Source organism: Cyrtonyx montezumae, unplaced genomic scaffold, assembly GCF_038088225.1.
Source record: "Cyrtonyx montezumae isolate F1298 unplaced genomic scaffold, pur_monq_1.0 scaffold_10, whole genome shotgun sequence".
In the NCBI taxonomy this organism is placed as follows: Eukaryota; Metazoa; Chordata; class Aves; order Galliformes; family Odontophoridae; genus Cyrtonyx; species Cyrtonyx montezumae.
In genome coordinates, this window is record NW_027071826.1 from 49015349 (window position 1) to 49034311 (window position 18963).

An 18963-nucleotide genomic window follows, 5' to 3' on the forward strand; every position below is an offset into this window, starting at 1 on the left:
CATTTTGTAAAACAGAAGTGATGTGACAACCAAAGAAAGTAATTTTCAGAAGTTTATATAAAGAAATGAACATCTATTCGGTATTGAATAATCACCTCTACAGAAGCTTGGCATAAGGTCAACTTTAAAAGAAAATGAAAACACATTCTCTTGACAATCTCAGAATGCCTCATTCCACAGACAAGTGTGCCCTTCATGTCTCTCTAGGCTGAAAATGGTAGGCCAAAGTAAATCATCTAGTAACTGCACTGATAAAAATAGTGATTTAATTACAGAACTCGTTTAAGAAACTAGATTTGGAATGCAATCTAATATTCTGAAAAACAAACTACTTGATTTTTTAAGACTTTAAAAACAGAACAAAAATATAAAGCTAAAAAAAATCTTTTTCCTTTTATTCCTTTATTAGATTTTTTTTTTAATCAGCTCTTTTAGTCAACCCTGAGAAACACAAAAATATGCATACTTTGACCAGATAAATCAGCACCAGTGTGTCCCTTAATGATGAATGGGAAACAACATGCCATTTGAACAACTCATTTCAATATCTTAAATATTCCTTCTTGCAGTGGGTACCTTTCAACATAAATTACTCTTCTATTAATTCTATGTAACACCTGACGAAACTACAAAGCTGATATATCACAAGTGTTCCACTGTCTGAGTTTTCATCTATGCCTTCATCTCACTATATTCCCTCCCTGGAGTTCTTTAAATAGAAAAGCCTGGCAACTGTGAAGAAATATAAAATACAAGTTACAGGAACAATCATTATCATTAGTATGTAATCAATATCATTAGGATGTTAGTTTTAGTAAAGTAGCAGTTAGAATACTACTTAGATATCTGTTTTGAAAAGGTATTAATGGATTCATAGATAAGAAGGCTTTATTTCTGTACAGTCATTGAAAGCTTTAGCTTTTCTTACTCGGCATGAATGGATTTATGCTAACTGTGCATGAAAAACAAAAGGTGTGCCACTGTTCAGATTTATAATTCATTCCAATCTGGTAGAGGAAAACAGCAAGAAAAGTAGACACTGAGAAATGTTTTTACAGCACCCATCAGTATTATGACACATATGTAAATACCCAAAATTTGTTTACAGAATCATTTTATTTAGATAGTCCAAACTGTAACAGTGGAAGACGTAGCCTCAGCTGCAATTCATTCTCAATTTCTGTACTATTTTCTATTGCTAAAGATAGGTGCAATCCCGATGTGGAACTCGTAGTTTAACATAAGGATATGTTAGAATTAGAATGAAAATGCCAGAATTAAAATAGCATTTACAACATCCAGAAACACTCCACAGTTTTGAAGGAAATACATTACCTTATTTCTGTAAGTGCTCTTTCATAACCAGTTACTGAACAATCCATTCTGATTGTTTCAAGATATCTACTCAATTCTTCAGCTCAAATGATTTGTAAGAGCTCTCTGGCTTATACCCAAAATACACATAAAAATATTTTTATAAAAACTGAGCAATGCATCTTCACCTAGAGAGCATCCAATATTCCAAGAGCTAATATATGTCTCAAAGATACATGTCACCACCACATAAACAACATCATGCATTATTTTTCCATTCCGTCTTGCAAGTATGAAATTCTCCACATACTCTGTGTCAGCAGCACCCCCTGGACTTGTACTATGGAGGTATTATCTACATATATTTTCCTCTATAGCATGTGACAAAACCTGCAAAACGATCTCAGTTTGGAAATAACACTGCAATTTTGAGAATAGTAAAATTAACTATTTATCTTCCTTGTAGTAGCATGACAGAACACAACAGCTAATGGAGCTGTTATATCGAAATCACGTCCTCTCAATTTACATGCAAAACAAAGTATTGGAAATGTCATATACATCAAGTATTTAAAGAATTTTGGCTCTTGGAATAAAGAAATGCAGCTGCTTTACATAAACCAATGTCTTCACCAATCATGAAAAACATCTCTTACAGAAGTATGCAATCAAATATAAAAATAATTAGAGCTGTTTTCTTACACTGCAACACAATAGAGTTGAAACAAAGGGTAGTGATGGGGAGGAACAAATATTTTCAATAATTAATTTTTTAGAAACAACGCCTTATTACAGCAAATTTTGGACTTCCATTATGCTATGAGTGCCATGTGCTTTGAATGCACACCTAAGTGGGGTAAAGTCCTGGCACATATTTTGACAGTACTGATCATGTATTCCTTTGATGAGTAATTGATGAACTCTGCAGGAGACTGCAAGTTTTAGAGTAATTCAGATACGCTTAATGTAGTTTTGTTAAATTGAATTAGAAGTAAATAAAAATATTTTTCCTTATACTACTTACCTTGATAAAATATTTGACTTGATGTTCTACACAGCTAAGTATGCAGTAGAATGGTTGTGCTTAGATGAAATGACAGCTAGGAAAGCTGCAGATTTAGGCTGCTTAGATGCACGGGCTTACTGGTACCTAGCGAGGTATCGAAGGCCTTTGGATCGTGTGGATGGCTCAAGGCCTCCCATACTGGAAAGGACAGACAACTCTTCCTTGATTTCAGAACAGGTACCAACCTGAACTTTTATTTGAAAAATGTAGTTTGTCACTGACAAATTGAGAAACCCTCCACAGTCCAATCCTAGCAATGAACAGCAAAGAAAAACCACCTCAAGTAAAGTTTTTGCCTTGAGGTGTGCGCCTGGATTCAACAGCTCCTTTAAGCACCCATTGATCTTCCAATGGCTACGAGAGCAAGTCCAAGGGAGCAAAACAGTGACAGTTATGCACAGGCTTACACACTTCCCTGGACAGGCCACAGAAAATATCTGACATTTAGTCACACGATAAAAATCCAGCAGAGACTTATATTAAATACTGATAACACCTGAAGCTTCCTACTTAAGTATACAACTTTCCTTACAAAGCCATCCTTAAAGTCTTTCTCATTAAGTGCTGGTTGATAAGGAACATGGCTGTATTAAATGGTATGCTGCTTTGGACAGCAAGCTGAGTATGCTGAAAATTTAGAACCCATTTCTGCTTCATATTCAACAGCACTACAAACAAACAGAATAATCTATAAGCCTATCCCATGAATTGAACACGCAGTGAATGCCTTCCACCTAAGCAGCTCTTGATCATGTGTGTGGTGTTTTGCCAGTACAATCTGGTGTATGTACACTTCATCAAAAATACTGAAGTAATCATCACTATTGCATTGTACTTCCTAAGAAGTACTGGATGCTGCCCATCTTCATGAAAACCACAAGTACTCATTACAATACAGAACTATGCTCGTAATCAATCAATCAAGAAAACAACTGTTAGAATGTTTTTCAGGTGCTAAGACTTGCTAACTTAGCTCATGTACAGTCATGAACTAAGTGCACAGTAAGTATATTAGCTAAAAATTACAAGTGAAATACTTCAAATTCTCAGATGATCTCACTGGTGCTTGAATTTAATTTCTGTTGTTATGATAATACCATGAAGGCAGACTTTCACTGAATCCTAGTCTTGTTATTATTAATAGCATTCATGTTATGGAAATACTTTTGACTATCAAACTCAAAGCAATTTAGAAAAGTGTGGTCCATTAAAGGAGTAGGGATTCACCATGAAGAACTCCAACTGAATTCAAAATTAAAATCAAATATCAATGAGCTGATTTCACATAAAACATTTGTTTTCATTATATGAACTGAATAATGCGCATCTATACAGAAATGCAATGTTTATGCAATCAAACTGCAAAAAGTGGTAGGCTTGTTATCACAACCAAGCATAAAATACATCCAAATGTAGCAAAGAATCATAAAGACATTGCAGGACTTCAGAAATCCCCATGGTGCTGTTACAGACACGATCCACCACAATCTCTTAATTTCCATGACATAAAAAAGCAAGACTTCGATTCAAATACAGATTATTGCCAAGTCTCACTCTGATTTGAAAGAAGCTCCTAAAACACCATAGGATTTCAAAAGGAATACCTATTCTATGCTGATCAACATTATGATCAACACACTTTATCTTCAGTCTCATCAGAGTCAAAAATCCATGTCAACAAACTACCAGTTTTACACTGTACTCATTACATCTAATATAATTAGGCATTGCCTTGAATGAAAGCAGACAAAAAATAGTTATATTTGGAACAGGCATTAATTTTAGAAGTATTTAAACTGCAAGATTTAACTCTACAGCCAAAACCATCCTCTGGAGCAATACTCAAAATAGAATTTGCTGAAATAAATGCAAGTACAACACTAATTGACCACATTACTTATTACTAACAGCTTATAATTAACTTCAACTAAACTCTGGCATCTGATTTTTTCTGACATTTTGGATAAAGTTTTCCTCCTGAAGTAAGCAAAATTGTCTCGAGTGAAAATTAGTGTACAGTTGCTTTCTGGCATTCATATGCAGTTTGCCTAGAAAAATTAGCATCACTGCTAAATACTGCTTCTTTATAATGGGATCAATGTTTCCTTTTTTTTTCTTGCCACCGAAGGTGAAATCCAACTTCAACGAAGTCTTCTTAAACTAGATACAATTCTTGAGTGACAGGATATGAAGACATACTTAGAAGACCATGTAGCTAATTACTTGTAGGCTAATCCTCCAGAATACACAAGAAACATGAAAGATACTATAATACATTATTGGTTACTAAGAATGTAATTCTCATTACTTCTAAAGCTTCACATTTTGATGAGGATTTAGGCTATTTCAAAACTATTAACTCAAAATCTTTCCTCATAAATGACTAGAGCACATTTTATATTTGTTACTCATTACTTCAATTTAACTTTTGTTCTACTTACGTATTGTTGCAGTGATTCCTGATAGATAAAAACAAAAATGTAAGCTCTTATTATTTCTTGTTTCCAGATTTAACATTCACTACAATCATGCCCTGAACTTCTGAAAAGCAACTTCACAAATTGCTACCAAGTTACTGACTGATAGTAGTACTTTGAGAGGAAACCTATACGAGACAGATGCTACCTATGCTCAGAATTATGGAGTAACTAACATTTTCTTCACTTTATATGGCCATTACATGACAGTGAAATGACTGTGTTACATCAAGTGCCAAAGCTGATGACAAAGAAATGGCACCCAACCTAGAAGATAGCATGGTCTATTTCCCTGACCAGGAGCCTTCATAAGAACCACTTCATTAAGAAGCCTCAGATGCCAGATATAAGATGCAACATGTTGTAAACCTGCTTTTCAGGGCAGCAGGACAGCTCATTCCATATTAGAAGGATTTTATTTCATCAAGAACTTCATATTTGACTTTACCTGATCGGGAATTCTCATAGGTTTGTCCGCCCTTATAACATATTAAAGACAGAATTTAATTGATGCAATTCAGATGGAATCACATAAGCATATCATTTTCATTGATTTTCTAAACATTTCCTTTCGTTTTGTATATTCAGAAGTTAACAATGCAGCATATTTTCTCCACACAACTGCATCATACTTCTGATCTCCCAGCACGTCAGTCAACACGGGCAACATTTTACTCAAAGAGCCGTTGAGTTATTCTCTCCGTGCCCCCACCCCTTTTTTTTTCTTCAACAAATACATTTCAGTCTAAGATTCAGACTAGTAATTTCATCTTTCTTGCAACAAATTGCATTTAGAAAATAAGGAACTTCAAATTTCATGTGCATAAATTACACATTCTTCACTGAAATTTTACTGTACCCCAAAAGAATAAAAAAGCATTACTTTTTCTCTTTTTCTTTTTTTTCTTTTTTTTTTTTTTTTGAGATACTGATAAACACAAGAATGCCATCCCTTGCGTCTAAGCACATCTGAGTTTCTTTAACAGAAATGCCATGCATGTTTCTGAATACTGTCATGAGGCCCATGGCAATAAAGTTCAACATACTCAGGCTGTAATCTTCTCCCAAGGAAATGGTTGGGATGCCAAGATGCCTTTTGACTTTTATTTCACAGCAGGGCTTCATTCACAGTGACTCTGTCCAAACCTTAAACTACACCAGCTGGGATAAAAGGTCCTGCATAGTAATTTGTAAAAAGTATTTGACAAATAACACTTAAATGATACAATGCACTGTAATTCACGATTGAATAGTGATCAATATTCATTAACTATTCAGTTGGAAAGGGGTGATTAATTCACAATACACTTACAGACTGCAGTGTATGTCTAATGTCCCAGTAGACTGCAAAACAAACACTGGATACTTTATAAAGCACTTCACAGACAGCTTGGTTAATTGAGCTTGTAAATAGGAAAAAAAAACAGGTTTATAATACAAGAAAATCTATTAAAATAGGTGCAGTATTCCAGTGTAATCCAATTATCTCTTAATGAATTGGTTCATAAACACATACTACACATACCTATGTATTCTAGCACCCTTTGGTGCACAGCAGCATCTCTAATAAGTCATTAGCAAAATCACCAACTTTCAAATACGTATGTACGTTCACATTATTTTATTCTTCTTCATTAAGCTTTAAGAGATTTCCTAATTTTAACATTAGCAATAAAAATGCACCACACATCATTAGTGCATACTATATATAGGTTTTTGAACTTATTAATTAATACCTTTTTAATATTAGATTTCTAAGGGTATATAAAGTGAGTCACTGAGAAATCAGTATTTCATTTTAGGAAGATATTGTTTGGATGGAAGAGGAATCTTACAGCTATTTTATCAAAAGCAGAATCAACAGTCACCTAACACAACAGGTCTACCAAAAGACTCTGGGTCTGATTCACTACAGAGAGACTGAACAAGTGGTTGAAAAACCTCCAGAGGAGGTGGACTGTCACTGAAAAGACAGTGATCATTGGTTTAAAGTTAAATAGAAGATCTAGTTATGAGCCATGTTTTCAGAGGTTGATTTTGTGGCAAATACTGTCTAATGTTTACATTAAAATAAATGGAAAATGGCAAGAAATACATCCTAATCAAGTTTACCAATGACACAAAATTTGAAGGAGCAGTAACAGCTGAATGGCAAGTCTGCTTTTAGCTGGCGTCACACCCTGTTGGAGAACAGGACTGACAAGAACATACTAAGTTCAACAAAGACAAGTGCAACATCCTGAGAATGGGATGAAGCAAACTGAAAAAGTATAGGCTATGTATGAACAGCACCTGGAACCATGTGCTGCAGTAAACCTGTCAAAGTAATACCATGCTCTAAATTCAGAAGAAGGTGCAAAATGATTTGCCTTGCTTTACTGCTGTTTGCAAATACAGCACACTCATTAAAGTATACAAAGTTCCAAAGAATAGGAAAAGTAGATGATATTGCAGCTGAATGGAACAGAAGATCAAAATGAGAGGAAATGCAAATATTATGAAGTACCTCAACATCAGAAAAAAAAAAAGCATCATAAGAAAATTGAATGGCAGGAGAAGTTGGTAGATAATATTAAATTATTAAATTTACAATATTAAATCTCAAAGAAATATATGCAATAAAGAGTAAAATGTATGGAAACAAGAGTTAAGAAATAGAGAAGAATGTCTAGAACCAAGTCAAAAGCACTACAAATTCTCATTTTACTTAAAAATATAATCATAGAAGGGGCAAAAGAACAAGACAATTAGAGAGTTTAAGGACTTTATCCACGGGATGGAAATGGTCAGGAGAGTGCAGAACTGAAAATCACCCAGAATAAGTAAATACATAAATTTCTCACATCAGAGAAAGCTGATGTCAACTCTATGTATGTATACACACACACAAACATATAGTTAAGCACATCCCAATTGCATCCACAGGTCTTTTGCAGGTGGACAGCTTCAGCTTTTCTATACCAACCTTGATAGCACCAAGACACTTTGCTACAGTTTTGGCAGAATATCAGTCTGTATACAGCTGCACCAAAGGACAACAAGAATGACAATGACCAGCTGTTTCTAGAAGAAGTTTTCTTGGATCAGCTTCATTGGGTCAGCTCCATTTCTGGATTCACAAAACAAGTGTCAGCTGCTGGAAGCTTTTTTTTTTTTCTTAATTCTGCCTCTTACAGGGCTGTGAATCAGAAAGCCAATAAGGTCTTAGACATGTGCTAAGGCACAGATGACATTTCCTTAGTTGCACCGGTGAATTTGATTGCTCACTGCCAACCTACAGCCAGACCTTGAGGCTCTGTAACAGACTAGAATGTCAACTTTCTGTTGCATTTGAGAAAGCAGCTGCAATTTTATTAAAGTTCTTAAAAGTAATTGTAGAAGCTGTTTAATTCAAAAAACACACTTAAGGCAAAAAAGCAAACAACAAATTTATGGTTATATACCCTGGTCACTAAAAGTTGTTTAAATGGCTCACAGACAAGAATAACTAATGCAAATTTGGGAAGCTAAAGGATATACATAACTGTGTCCTATATATCACATTGCTGAGCAATCTCCATCTTGACTAAGACATCAAATGTGCGTGAGCAAGGAAGAATGTTTTTGAAAAGCTTGGAAAGCTCAAGAGACTGCGATATTTTAAGAACTGCTTGATTTAATACAGTGCTTCTTCTAAGATAACATTCATCAGTGAAATATATACATTCTAATAGTAGTATTTAGGCTACAGAAAAGAAATCTTAGGAAAACGTAAGTGCTTTAAGTGTACAGATGGTACTTTCCACTGCACGTGCAGCAGCTCCTTTCATGTGGATACAGGCTTTATTTGAAATCTTACATTTTTGTGGTTCAATATATAGCAAGTATGGTAAGTGGGAATGGTGTTTCTATGAGACTTTCATTAACACTTAGTCCCTTTAACGTTATTAAAGTGCTTTTCTATGAATATAGATCAAAACAAGGGTGAACCATTTCTTAAAAGAGAGAAATAAAGACGATGGGATAAAGTGTAAAACAATTTTGAGCAGGCAGTTGCGAAAGTACTCTCCAGTTCTTTCAGTCTTAATATTTATTGTATTAATACTTCTCTCTGGGATTTACAAATAGCACCGGGAGATCCAAGGTTTAGAATGCTGTGAAGCATTCCCCCTCCACTTCAGTTGCAGAAGTGAAAAAGCAAACTCCCAAAATATACTGTTTCGCCCATCTAGTTGAAGAGACATGGATGTCTCTTGAAACAAATTCCTGCTCTTTTTTTCTACGAAGAATTCTATAACACAAACACTACAAGACAAAGTAAGTAATCCCTGAGCTTTCTGCATGGATGAAAGAAGCAGAAGTGTGATAAGAGAAACCATCAGCCTTTCAGTAAAACTCTTCGTCTGATACAAACTGCATGGAATCTTGGACAGATCCTTTCCTTTTCCTATTCCACAGCCTTCCAAAATTATTGCTAGTAAAGGTACCCAGCTGACTTATCACAGAGAAGGTCTTCACAATCTTTTGAGCTGCTAACCATTTATTGTTTTATTTCTGACAGATCTTCTAGGCTATAAACCCTTCCTGAAGGGTTTACTCTATTCCGAATGCTTTTCCACTTCACTCCTATCTTCTTGAAAGTACAGGGAAAAAACACATAGACAGGGAAAGGGAAGTCCCACCATGGAAGCGGAGTAGAAGGCAATGAAGAGTTCAGAGAAGGCAGATTCTGGTACTGTAAGATAATACTCATGTATTCATCTGAATTACATTCACACTGTTTAAAATTCCTCCCACACAATTCACATCTGGAGCATTCAGAAAGACGAGCCAGATTGCAGTGGCTGAAAAATTGGAGGGCACAGTGAAGAGTGAAGGACCAATCTCATTCTGTGGTGTTTTGAAAGGAGATTTAAAATCAGATTTTGATTTAGTATTACAACCTGTTGAACCACCTTAGTCAACTTCAAAATACCCGTATTTATAACTCTTCTACAGTTCTTGAACCTTATCCTTTTCACAGAAAATTAAACAAGTAATTTATGCTTTCTACATGTCCACACAGCTAGAAAGTCAGATGCAAAAGTGCAGTACAGTGAGCTATCACGCAGCATATCGATGCAGATTTGAGCAATGAAACATGTGAATGGGATAATGCAGTGTTGTTCTAACATATGGGAAGTACCTGAACAAGGCCATGTGAGCTGAAAAGCAAATCTGCTACATTTTCAGTGTAGTACAGAAAACTACCAACTTTTTATTGTGAATAGATATCATTCTTGATCCACCATACCTGAGCAGGAGGCTAACTGCCTTCTGCCTCTGAACAGACAAAGCTCCTCGGACACAAACATTACACACATTACATCTCACTAGAAATTTATCTCACCACTTCATACTCACAGCTCACTGCATTTGATCTTACTCATTATCATGTTTACATTAATGAATTCATACACGAAATACACAAATCTGACACTTCTCCAAAACAAACTTCTCTTTTTCCATCCACTTGGCAAATGCTGAAGTTTAGACCTTCAGTTGTAGTACTTCCATAAAACCTTATTAATAACTGCAAGGTAGTAATCTCTTATATCATAGTTTTAGAAAAACAAAGGCAAAATCTAATATGTTTCTCTTGTAATAGCTGGTAATTGGTAATTTATCTTTGAAGTCAATTAAGTAGATAGTTGACAAGTGCTAAATTTTTTCAAAAGTAAAATGATTTGTAAGATTCACCGTATGACATAAATGTGTATATTCAGTATGTAGCTACAGCTCCAGTCTCATAGAAAACTTTCAAATTGATAAACTTGCAAATTAAAAGAAAGCGTTGCTTTTTGGGTGATAATTCACCAGCAATGTGGTATATAACTAGAAAGATATTTCTTCTTATAAAGAAAGTTTATCTTCAAAATATATGACTTTTTTAGCTGAAAAATTATGACAGCTAAGCATCTGCCAAATTTTACCACCACTTCAACAATAACATGGAGGTGCTGCACATCTTGTTTAAATGAAAATCTCTAAAAAATACCTTATTATTAAATATTAGATCCAGATCCTTTATGAACGAGTTAAATACAAAAATACACTATGCGTTACATTTTTATTTTGTTGGCATCCCTTCAGCCAACACAACTGTTTTCAGCAGACAACAAAAACATAGCCTAGGTTATCTTAAAGAAGTAATGAACTTATAACAGGATCAAATAAGTGGAAGCTTTTATCAATACCTAAAGTAATACAATTACTTAATCTGGGTGCATACTCACAGTTAGAAATACATTTATATTTGAAGATATGGAATGTCTGATTATGGAACAGAATGCAGTGCAGGGCCACAATGACGATGATGAGGCTGGAGCATCTCATACATGAAGGAGGGCTGAGAGAGCTAGGGCTGTTCAGACTAGAGAAAAGGAAGCTCAGGGAACGTGGGAGGAGGCAGGAGGGTTGGAATAGATATAGTATTGGGGAAAGCATATCACCTGTCAACTTCTACCAGCTTAGCAATGATCATAAAGAAAACCTACAGAGTAATATTGCAATACTGGTAATCATTAGATGACCACTGCAAATCCTACAGTACTGCAAACAGTTCTAGAATGCATATAGGTCTCATAAGTAGATAATGACTCAAACCAAGATACGAAGAAAATTAATTAATGTAAATTGCAGAAAGTTACAGAACAGCGGGCTTCTAGCTCATCTTTTACTGAATGCAGCGATTTCCTAAACATCTCAACAAAGACACAACTATTCCGTAATAACAATTAGAAGTTTAGTCGGCAGTCATGAGGAAAAAGATTAATTTGGAGAAATCTCTACAGAGTGATGATAAAACGAATGCAAAAGATTTAATATTGATTTTAAAAAGACTGCTGAACAGTGAACGATAAATGTAGTAAGAAGAATACAGAACAGCTGAAGTGTGGAATAGGTTGTTAAACATAAAGAAAATAAGTCTTGGCTCCTCAGATCATCAGAGAAGAGCTCAGAAATGTACACCCCTAAAATGCTTCCCCGTACTTGCCTGGAAAACTAAAACCACAGCAATCCCCACCATCCTTCAACCCCACCTAGGGGAAGAACTTATCTGGTAGCTTGATCTCAGAGTATCAGCATCCTCAGCTGCATGTTGGACATGATGACCTTTTGATGTCCCTTCCAAACCGGGATATTCTATGATTCTATACTGAACACAAGAAAGTAAATAACAAGAAGGGCAAAAACCAACCAAACGAACATCAAAAAACGTGTCGCTCTCATGCTGAAACAAGCGGGAGAGAAGAAATAGAAGACCCAGAAAAGTATATAGAACAAGCTTCCACAGGCATCTCTTCATGAATTCAAAACTACCAACCAAACTTCATGTTTACTTAAGTATTTTGGTTTTTATTTCTAAATAATTATTTATACAAAATCAGGATAGAGTCAAGTTTTTACAAGCAAGTTTTGCAGCTGATATTGAAGTCCAAGATCAAGTCTTCTATTGAGTCTTCCCAGTAAGTTAAGGAAAGGTTGCTCCCAGGAAAATTTTTATGGGAGAATTTTGAGCATATTTAGGTTATGACTTAAAACAATTCCAGTGGAAGCTAATTTGTTCAAGATTACTTTCTTTTAGACTGCTGCCTGAGTAGTCAATGACATTTCATCACTACAGGTTTTACAGATTACAGGTTCTGCCAGAATTGCAGTTACCCAAAAGGACCTCTAAGGTCAGCTTCTTAGCTTCCTACTGACAAGAAAACTAAGCAGCACGCTTACTCATTCTAATTTTTTTTTTTTTTAACTTGCAAGTCAAGTAAGAATAGATGTAGGAGCTTTAAGCTGCTTTTTGTTGTTGTTTGGTTGCTTGCTTTTTGTGAAATCCAGAAGAGTCCCTTTACCAAGAGGTAACCGGGAAAATACGATTCTCCCTCTGTATGATACTCTCTCTCTAAATATACAAGCATCTTCATTACTCCTTCTTCTCCCTTAAGCATATATTATCCATAAATTAAACTAAATTTTTTAAAACTGTTGTGGAAGAAACATACACATAGAAAGCATGTTGACTTTGGTACATGCATTAAACATGATTTGGTTCTAACATCGCAAAAAGCACCCCTCTCTAACAAACCCTAGCTCTCACCTCCAAAAAAATCACAGCATTTAATAGAGATTGATTAAAAAAATGAATGAAGAGACATAAAAAAGAAAACAAATACGCTGTCTACGTACTCAGAAATCTTCTGAGCAATCCAGCATTTTTCACAAGCTCTTGTGGAAAACCTTATCAAAGAATAGGCAATTCTCCCCAGAGTTTTCCTAATTGACCTCAAAATAGACAAATTTCAAATAGGCTATTGAAAGTGAATATTTGGATAATTAGAAAATTCATTTATTTTAGTATACCTGTTCTTATTTGAAAGCACAGGATGCCCCCACATCCTATGCCAGGAATGAATACTACCAAGGACACCACAATTACACTTCAGGTAGGATCTTCCATGTTTCCATGAGGTCAGTTTTCATGAGCAGTCAATTACGGATCCCTTGACTGATTTTATGTGAATCAATTCTGATGCCTATTGTTTTTATATGCACATTTTGTCTTCATTGTGGTACTACAGGTTACACAAGATCAATAAAATTCAAATCTTCGCTATATGGTATTTTATACCCAATTATCCTTCTGCAATTCTTTGCAATGAGCAGGTATAAAATGCAAGTGGCCACCTGAATCTGTTTTTTAAAGTTCATTGAAATATAATAAAAAAAGTTAAATACATCTCAACGTTCTGTTTTTGATACTCTCTAATTATGATTTTCACATCTCTGATCCATTCAGTGCTGCTGGTCCACTAACTATGCCCAAGAGGTTGTGAAAAGTAACTAAAACACCTCAAGCCTACTGTCAATTTTCTTCACAGAAACTATGCTTTACATGCTAATCAGCTGTATAGGGGGCTGAGGTGACAGCCATCTATTATAATCAAGCTAGGACTGGTCTATGTCTTTTTTAAACATATAATTCAGAGGCTAAGTAACAAACTGTGTTAACATAACTGAAGCTGTGGTCTGTGGCTTTTAAACAGATCCACATATGGTTACGATTTCAGCTATTCCCTAATGACAAAGGCAAGGCTCCAAAATAGTCAATTAAAGCAAGTATTCTCCTTTAAATTGTGGGGGTTTTTTCTGTTGTTGTTTAACTTCATAAATAAAATGGAATGAATTCCAGTGAAATCAATAGCTCAGAATCCTTAGGTTGGCCGGAAAACAGTACTTTCAAGGCTATTTTTGTCCACTGGTTTTGCACATTAACACATGTTCGCCTACAAAAAATAAATAAATAAAACCAACTCCACTCCAGAAAAACCTTTTGCCCCTGTTCCATAAACCTGAAAGGAGTATAGAATACACATCAATTCTCTGCAACTTGATTAGGCAGAAGGATTCTCTGAATTGATGTTTGGTCAATTAACAGCAAAAGGAAGGGTTTTTCACAGCATTGATTAGAACAGAGGAATTTGCATTCATTTCAAAGTAAGTTATTTCTGTCCTCAAAAGTCAAGTAGTCTACAAAGGAAATGAGTTCTACTTCTATTTTCACAAACACGGTAAAATTTTAGAGTGTTAAATGTGCCACTGAGACCATAATCCCCAGCTCCCAAGTGGAGTCCTAGAGACGAGAGCTGAATAATTGGATTAGGGAAGTGAAGCAAGGTTGTTTGTTTCTTTTAGATTACAATGTAAAGATACTTTTAAATACTTTGTTGCCTTAATACATACTAAAGCTGTTCCTCCCGACTCCCTCAGACAGTAAGGAGTCTTCACCATCAGTTACTTACAAGGTATTTCCATATGCATCTCAAAAACCATCTCACATCAGTCAGAAATCTGGCTTAAAATTTTTAGTCGTTGCTCTAATAATTTGCACAGATTTCTTTTTATATGTAACAGCAGAGATACAGCTCTTATTGTAATGAAATTTACTCTTCTTAAGACTTTTTCCCTAAAAAAAAAATCATTCTAAAATGCCACATGTTCATTACTTTGTGCTATATTAATGCACTTCTGCAACTTTACACAAAATATTGACAAAACCCAGAGCTCGGCTGTACTTGATGGCATTTATCTCAACATCACACTTCGGTTTTTGAATATAAGCAGCCAATATTTCAATTGTTTAAACCAAAGGTTATACAAACATCACAGCAACCAAATGATTAGAAGACTTCTAATATATTTTAATGCTCTGTTTTAGAAATGACAGCAGGTGAAAAATAAATAAAAGATGATTATTTTGTAGTGTAGTGGCAACGTTTTGATGCAAATTCCCAATAAGAAAATATTTTTAAAGCAAACAACTTCATAACATTCCTTAAAGAAGTAGCAAGCTAGTCTCCTACCTAGCAAGTTTCTTCTGGTGAGTTGAGTACTACCAGTAACTCCAGGGAGCATACACCTTGCTGGTGGAACAGTAAAGCATTCTCTTTTACCTGCTTCTAAAAGATCTCGGTTTAACAGATATTTGAAGGGTCATGTGCATGTGGGAAAGACAAGAGAGACTGTACTGTGTTAGAAAAACTCCTGCCCTTGACTTTTGTAATAGAAGATTGAACTAAAGCCACATGCATATGTGAATATGGGACACCAAAGTACGCTCAGCGACAGGGTACATCAATACTACATCATAATTTCTTTCCTACTGCACTACATAAAGTGATACAATGTGGATTAAGTGAATGTATGGATCCTTAACAGTATTGTATACAAATCTACACTGAATTACGTCCTCATTCTGAAAAACACACTATATACATCTACAACATTTTAAATACAAATATTTTATATTTAACATAAAAATTATTATATTTAATAATAAATGGAAAAATTGTGAAAGCAGAAGTCATTGATTTCACAGAAGTTGCTTTTTTATCAATATGCCTACTCCTTTAGATGTCAATAATTGTCTTTAAAAAAAAACCAACCATTTACATTTCACCTCTTTCATGAGCAGGCTCCAGAGTCACTACGCAGCACTCCAACACAATTTCTAAGCTAGACTTATTTTATTTACAACAGTGAGCAGCATACATGCACATGTCTGCTTTTCATCAGGACGACCAAAAACACTCAGAACAGAGGGATTAGAAATGCGCACCAACCACAAGGATGCAATTAACAGCAATGAACACTTAACAGCAGTCAGAGCCTACCATGTCAAGCTCCACGAAGCTACGTGCTTTCAATACAACTTCAAAATGTGAAAGGATGCCTCGTTTTTATTAACCTATCTGCAAGCCACATAGGATCTGACCAAACAGAATGCAACCCAGGCACAGACCAGCCATCTCCCATTGGGATGCAGTATATTCTGTATTTTTTGTGCTCACATTGCTATGGAAATGCCATGTAAAATCCCAGCTTGTCCCAGCTGGTTCAAAGTCCCACAGCATGGTGGCAACCAGACACAGCAGCTAGCAGTGCCACTGCTCACGTATCTCTGCTGATACCTTTATGAGCAACAATACCCTCCTATCATGTAATATTTGCAGTGAAATAATAAGATTGAGCAGAAGTCACAGTTACTTCAGATCACCAGAAGCAAGGACAGGAAGTGCCAGGCACAGAGCAGGTCTGTGGGTGCCTGCTGTGCAGGGCCTCTCTCTGAGGAGAAGTCACAACTTGCTGTCCCGCTCCCAGACAAAGACAATCCCGCCAAAACCCAAGGGCAGCGGGATGCAGTAATTTACGTAACATCATAACTATGGAAAAGATCCGACTGTTAAGAATGGATGAACTAATAGAGTTAAGTACAACCCTGTTCAACTCCCAGGATTTCTCCTCCTGATACGTTCTCTCCGTTTTGAAATACCTCAAAAATCCTTTACAATATTGCCGCTGTTCAACCATGATTTCTGAAAGCTCCTGCTTCCAGGAACACAAACTGAGTAACAAATGGCAGGCCATGGAATAAAAGGCTGAAAGAAAGACCTCCCGTCACTCTCCAAAGAAAGATGTTTGGCAATGTAGTTTTCAACATAAAATATGAGAAATGCTAGTTCATTTAACCTTTATATTGCCAAGAATTTGAATCATATGACACACACATGGTTGATTTTCTCTCAGGAGTAATAAAATCTTTCTTGTTATTGGACAGTATTTGCAAAACTGAATTCTGAGAAAAATTAATGGCTAAGTATGAAAAATTGACCTCAACATGGTTTTGGCCATTATTTCTTAATCTGCATTAACAATAAAATCTACTGCTCAAAACACAGTTAATGTAGCAAAAGCACTCCTCAGCTAATATTTTGCCCCTTGAGAGTTAGTACTGGCAGTCTTTTCTAAAATGCCAGAGAAGAATACTTCATGAGAGAAAATGTAAATCTTAAAACAGAAATTTGTGTGTAGTTGCAAATTATTCTGAAGTAACCACAACAGCAGAAAGCAAACACCACAGAAGCCATTTCCAAAGGAATCTTTTCTCATTTTTCACATTATATTGCTATTTGTATGAATAAATTGCCAATCGATACATGAACATATATAACTGAATTACTGTTGAAAGCCATCTAACACATGGAACTATGGAAAAAGGACATAACATTTATCTTCTGCTATCACAGATACTAATCACTGCTGTAGTACAGGTTGCTTTAAATGCTTGTCAGAATGTATGATTTGTAAGGGAAGGAATTCTTACTAAGAGAATGAAAAAGTTTTTACCTTTCGCCCAGTGACTACTCAACCCCCAGGAGAGTGAGCTTTAATGAATCTCCATGTGACTTCAATTTTCATATTACTATGAATGATCAGAAATCTTACACTTGCATTTCAGCAGCAGTAGATGGTCAGCACTTCACAGACAAACAGAAATTAGTAAACCACTTTTTCACACTGCAGTACTGACTCACTGCATCGTGCCTTATCTTTCTTGTGTTTGCAAAACTGTCTAACATCTACCACACAGCTTGACATGCAACTGTGCACTTGATAAAGAAGGGAAATTAATCTGAAGTTCTCTTGTACAATTCCATATATCACAGGCCTTCTGGAAAGTTGCAGCAAGGTCCTGCTTGTTACTTCCTAACTGTAAATAGGCTGAAGAAGACTAGTTGAAAAGAATACCACACTTGGACTGAGAGATACATGTTGACAAACACCAGAGCTCAAGTACACAGAGACAAGCACAAGTTTTGTCACATATACAGAAAACAGTGAAATGCCCCTTTCTTCCCCTCCACTCAGTTGCAAAAATGTTAGAGATCAGACATTTGGGGAAATACAGCATAATTTACTTTTCACTGAAATAAAACAGCTATTAACCTGAAGCAATGCTATGAGTATTTTAACCATCTTTCTTAATCTATTTTCAAGCATTACGGCAGCAGACTTGTCACACCAGGTACAAAGACACAAGCAACAAGCAACAGTACATGTGGTGGGATTAGACAGCATTGTGTTAACGTGCCACTTATCATCAATCAAATGAGTATAGAGAAGTTATGAAAAAGTAACTGACTTTAAGAGACTCAAGTAAAGAAAGTGAGTGCATTCAATTAAAAGAAAAACAACACCAAAAAAACCCCAGGAAAATAGTGAATAGTAACAGAGAGATGGGCAATAAACTGTAAGACTGCAATATTCCCAAATTTTGTAATATGTAGTACTGTTCCCAGTAAGATTTTTGTACATGATAATCATAAAGTTTCATAAAGTCCAAGCTGGGAGTTACTGCATACACATCCCAGGATCAACCCACTACATACAACAAGACCAGTCGAGAGCTAGGACCGTGCCCAAACTATCACCTTGGGTCCTGACTTCCTCACAGCTTTCCTATTAGCTGCCATTAGCAGCATTGCAGTCTATCCCCCAAAATTCCAACATCATTAATTTGTCATTCCCCCAAAGCTTGACTACATTTTCATTTATGATCGCACTTCTAACATCAAATTCCTGTACCTCTCTAGATAGATGGCGTTAAGCTCCTTGGTCTCATGAACTGCAGCTAACACAATTCATTCCTCTACAGCAAAACGTTGATTTGCTGAGACTCTCTGCAGCAAGGACAAAATTAACTATGTTCTTAATTATATATTTTTGTCTTTAACTGATACAGAGAAGCTC

The 18963-nt window shown here is 35.7% G+C and overlaps 1 protein-coding gene across 1 annotated transcript in view; it reads right to left on the reverse strand.

Annotated features, from left to right (window-relative positions):
* The window catches only part of SBF2 (SET binding factor 2), a 235948-nt gene that overhangs the window by 67058 nt on the left and 149927 nt on the right, over positions 1 to 18963 (reverse strand). The gene's annotated exons all lie outside the window — the stretch shown is intronic.